Here is a 6,000-nt window from a genome sequence, read left to right on the forward strand (position 1 = left end):
TTCCATTCTATCCTCCACCATCTCATTCCATTCTATCCTTCACCATCTCATTCCACTATATCCTCCGCCAACTCATTCCATTCTATCCTCCACCATCTCATTCCATTCTATCCTCCATCTCATTCCATTCTATCCTCCGCCATCTCATTCCACTATATCCTACGCCATCTCTTTCCATTCTATCCTCCGCGATCTCATTCCACTATATCCTCCGCCAACTCATTCCATTCTATCCTCCATCTCATTCCATTCTATCATCCGTTATCTCATTCCATTCTATCCTCCTCCATCTCATTCCATTCTATCCTCCTCCATCTCATTCCATTCTATCCTCCGCCATCTCATTCCACTATATCCTACGCCATCTCTTTCCATTCTATCCTCCGCCATCTCATTCCACTATATCCTCCGCCAACTCATTCCATTCTATCCTCCATCTCATTCCATTCTATCCTCCGCCATCTCATTCCATTCTATCCTCCAGCATCTCATTTAATTCTATCCTCCACCATCTCATTTAATTCTATCCTCCATCTCATTCCATTCTATCCTCCGCCATCTCATTCCACTATATCCTACGCCATCTCTTTCCATTCTATCCTCCGCGATCTCATTCCACTATATCCTCCGCCAACTCATTCCATTCTATCCTCCATCTCATTCCATTCTATCATCCGTTATCTCATTCCATTCTATCCTCCTCCATCTCATTCCATTCTATCCTCCGCCATCTCATTCCACTATATCCTACGCCATCTCTTTCCATTCTATCCTCCGCCATCTCATTCCACTATATCCTACGCCATCTCTTTCCATTCTATCCTCAGCCATCTCATTCCACTATATCCTCCGCCATCTCATTCCATTCTATCCTCCATCTCATTCCATTCTATCCTCCATCATCTCATTCCATTCTATCCTCCGCCATCTCATTCCATTCTATCCTCCACCATCTCATTCCATTCTATCCTCCACCATCTCATTCCACCATATCCTCCGCCAACTCATTCCATTCTATCCTCCACTATCTAATTCCATTCTATCCTCCATCTCATTCCATTCTATCCTCCGCCATCTCATTCCACTATATCCTACGCCATCTCATTCCATTCTATCCTCCATCTCATTCCACTATATCCTCCGCCAACTCATTCCATTCTATCCTCCACCATCTCATTCCATTCTATCCTCCATCTCATTCCATTCTATCCTCCGCCATCTCATTCCACTATATCCTACGCCATCTCTTTCCATTCTATCCTCCGCCATCTCATTCCACTATATCCTCCGCCAACTGATTCCATTCTATCCTCCATCTCATTCCATTCTATCCTCCATCACCTCATTCCATTCTATCCTCCGCCATCTCATTCCATTCTATCCTCCGCCATCTCATTTAATTCTATCCTCCACCATCTCATTTAATTCTATCCTCCGCCATCTCATTCCACTATATCCTCCGCCATCTCATTCCATTCTATCCTCCATCTCATTCCATTCTATCCTCCGCCATCTCATTCCATTCTATCCTCCGCCATCTCATTCCATTCTATCCTCCACCATCTCATTCCATTCTATCCTCCACCATCTCATTCCACTATATCCACCGCCAACTCATTCCATTCTATCCTCCACCATCTCATTCCATTCTATCCTCCATCTCATTCCATTCTATCCTCCGCCATCTCATTCCACTATACCCTACGCCATCTCTTCCATTCTATCCTCCGCCATCTCATTCCACTATATCCTCCGCCATCTCATTCCATTCTATCCTCCATCTCATTCCATTCTATCCTCCATCATCTCATTCCATTCTATCCTCCGCCATCTCATTCCATTCTATCCTCCACCATCTCATTCCATTCTATCCTTCACCATCTCATTCCACTATATCCTCCGCCAACTCATTCCATTCTATCCTCCACCATCTCATTCCATTCTATCCTCCATCTCATTCCATTCTATCCTCCGCCATCTCATTCCACTATATCCTACGCCATCTCTTTCCATTCTATCCTCCGCGATCTCATTCCACTATATCCTCCGCCAACTCATTCCATTCTATCCTCCATCTCATTCCATTCTATCATCCGTTATCTCATTCCATTCTATCCTCCTCCATCTCATTCCATTCTATCCTCCTCCATCTCATTCCATTCTATCCTCCGCCATCTCATTCCACTATATCCTACGCCATCTCTTTCCATTCTATCCTCCGCCATCTCATTCCACTATATCCTCCGCCAACTCATTCCATTCTATCCTCCATCTCATTCCATTCTATCCTCCGCCATCTCATTCCATTCTATCCTCCAGCATCTCATTTAATTCTATCCTCCACCATCTCATTTAATTCTATCCTCCATCTCATTCCATTCTATCCTCCGCCATCTCATTCCACTATATCCTACGCCATCTCTTTCCATTCTATCCTCCGCGATCTCATTCCACTATATCCTCCGCCAACTCATTCCATTCTATCCTCCATCTCATTCCATTCTATCATCCGTTATCTCATTCCATTCTATCCTCCTCCATTTCATTCCATTCTATCCTCCGCCATCTCATTCCACTATATCCTACGCCATCTCTTTCCATTCTATCCTCCGCCATCTCATTCCACTACATCCTCCGCCAACTCATTCCATTCTATCCTCCATCTCATTCCATTCTATCCTCCGCCATCTCATTCCATTCTATCCTCCAGCATCTCATTTAATTCTATCCTCCACCATCTCATTTAATTCTATCCTCCGCCATCTCATTCCACTATATCCTCCGCCATCTCATTCCATTCTATCCTCCATCTCATTCCATTCTATCCTCCATCATCTCATTCCATTCTATCCTCCGCCATCTCATTCCATTCTATCCTCCACCATCTCAGTCCATTCTATCCTCCACCATCTCAGTCCACTATATCCTCCGCCAACTCATTCCATTCTATCCTCCACCATCTCATTCCATTCTATCCTCCATCTCATTCCATTCTATCCTCCGCCATCTCATTCCACTATATCCTATGCCATCTCTTTCCATTCTATCCTCTGCCATCTCATTCCACTATATCCTACGCCATCTCATTCCATTCTATCCTCCATCTCATTCCACTATATCCTCCGCCAACTCATTCCATTCTATCCTCCACCATCTCATTCCATTCAATCCTCCATCTCATTCCATTCTATCCTCCGCCATCTCATTCCACTATATCCTACGCCATCTCTTTCCATTCTATCCTCCGCCATCTCATTCCACTATATCCTCCGCCAACTGATTCCATTCTATCCTCCATCTCATTCCATTCTATCCTCCGCCATCTCATTCCATTCTATCCTCCACCATCTCATTTAATTCTATCCTCTACCATCTCATTTAATTCTATCCTCCGCCATCTCATTCCACTATATCCTCCGCCATCTCATTCCATTCTATCCTCCATCATCTCATTCCATTGTATCCTCCGCCATCTCATTCCATTCTATCCTCCACCATCTCATTCCATTCTATCCTCCACCATCTCATTCCACTATATCCACCGCCAACTCATTCCATTCTATCCTCCACCATCTCATACCATTCTATCCTCCATCTCATTCCATTCTATTCTCCGCCATCTCATTCCACTATACCCTACGCCATCTCTTCCATTCTATCCTCCGCCATCTCATTCCACTATATCCTCCGCCATCTCATTCCATTCTATCCTCCATCTCATTCCATTCTATCCTCCATCATCTCATTCCATTCTATCCTCCGCCATCTCATTCCATTCTATCCTCCACCATCTCATTCCATTCTATCCTCCACCATCTCATTCCACTATATCCTCCGCCAACTCATTCCATTCTATCCTCCATCTCATTCCATTCTATCCTCCGCCATCTCATTCCACTATATCCTACGCCATCTCTTTCCATTCTATCCTCCGCGATCTCATTCCACTATATCCTCCGCCAACTCATTCCATTCTATCCTCCATCTCATTCCATTCTATCATCCGTTATCTCATTCCATTCTATCCTCCTCCATCTCATTCCATTCTATCCTCCGCCATCTCATTCCACTATATCCTACGCCATCTCTTTCCATTCTATCCTCCGCCATCTCATTCCACTATATCCTACGCCATCTCTTTCCATTCTATCCTCCGCCATCTCATTCCACTATATCCTCCGCCATCTCATTCCATTCTATCCTCCATCTCATTCCATTCTATCCTCCGCCATCTCATTCCATTCTATCCTCCACCATCTCATTCCATTCTATCCTCCACCATCTCATTCCACCATATCCTCCGCCAACTCATTCCATTCTATCCTCCACCATCTAATTCCATTCTATCCTCCATCTCATTCCATTCTATCCTCCGCCATCTCATTCCACTATATCCTACGCCATCTCATTCCATTCTATCCTCCATCTCATTCCACTATATCCTCCGCCAACTCATTCCATTCTATCCTCCACCATCTCATTCCATTCTATCCTCCATCTCATTCCATTCTATCCTCCGCCATCTCATTCCACTATATCCTACGCCATCTCTTTCCATTCTATCCTCCGCCATCTCATTCCACTATATCCTCCGCCAACTGATTCCATTCTATCCTCCATCTCATTCCATTCTATCCTCCATCACCTCATTCCATTCTATCCTCCGCCATCTCATTCCATTCTATCCTCCGCCATCTCATTTAATTCTATCCTCCACCATCTCATTTAATTCTATCCTCCGCCATCTCATTCCACTATATCCTCCGCCATCTCATTCCATTCTATCCTCCATCTCATTCCATTCTATCCTCCATCATCTCATTCCATTCTATCCTCCGCCATCTCATTCCATTCTATCCTCCACCATCTCATTCCATTCTATCCTCCACCATCTCATTCCACTATATCCACCGCCAACTCATTCCATTCTATCCTCCACCATCTCATTCCATTCTATCCTCCATCTCATTCCATTCTATCCTCCGCCATCTCATTCCACTATACCCTACGCCATCTCTTCCATTCTATCCTCCGCCATCTCATTCCACTATATCCTCCGCCATCTCATTCCATTCTATCCTCCATCTCATTCCATTCTATCCTCCATCATCTCATTCCATTCTATCCTCCGCCATCTCATTCCATTCTATCCTCCACCATCTCATTCCATTCTATCCTTCACCATCTCATTCCACTATATCCTCCGCCAACTCATTCCATTCTATCCTCCACCATCTCATTCCATTCTATCCTCCATCTCATTCCATTCTATCCTCCGCCATCTCATTCCACTATATCCTACGCCATCTCTTTCCATTCTATCCTCCGCGATCTCATTCCACTATATCCTCCGCCAACTCATTCCATTCTATCCTCCATCTCATTCCATTCTATCATCCGTTATCTCATTCCATTCTATCCTCCTCCATCTCATTCCATTCTATCCTCCGCCATCTCATTCCACTATATCCTACGCCATCTCTTTCCATTCTATCCTCCGCCATCTCATTCCACTATATCCTCCGCCAACTCATTCCATTCTATCCTCCATCTCATTCCATTCTATCCTCCGCCATCTCATTCCATTCTATCCTCCAGCATCTCATTTAATTCTATCCTCCACCATCTCATTTAATTCTATCCTCCATCTCATTCCATTCTATCCTCCGCCATCTCATTCCACTATATCCTACGCCATCTCTTTCCATTCTATCCTCCGCGATCTCATTCCACTATATCCTCCGCCAACTCATTCCATTCTATCCTCCATCTCATTCCATTCTATCATCCGTTATCTCATTCCATTCTATCCTCCTCCATTTCATTCCATTCTATCCTCCGCCATCTCATTCCACTATATCCTACGCCATCTCTTTCCATTCTATCCTCCGCCATCTCATTCCACTACATCCTCCGCCAACTCATTCCATTCTATCCTCCATCTCATTCCATTCTATCCTCCGCCATCTCATTCCATTCTATCCTCCAGCATCTCATTTA

This window comes from Pseudophryne corroboree, chromosome 2 (genome assembly GCF_028390025.1).
Source record: "Pseudophryne corroboree isolate aPseCor3 chromosome 2, aPseCor3.hap2, whole genome shotgun sequence".
NCBI lineage: Eukaryota > Metazoa > Chordata > Amphibia > Anura > Myobatrachidae > Pseudophryne > Pseudophryne corroboree.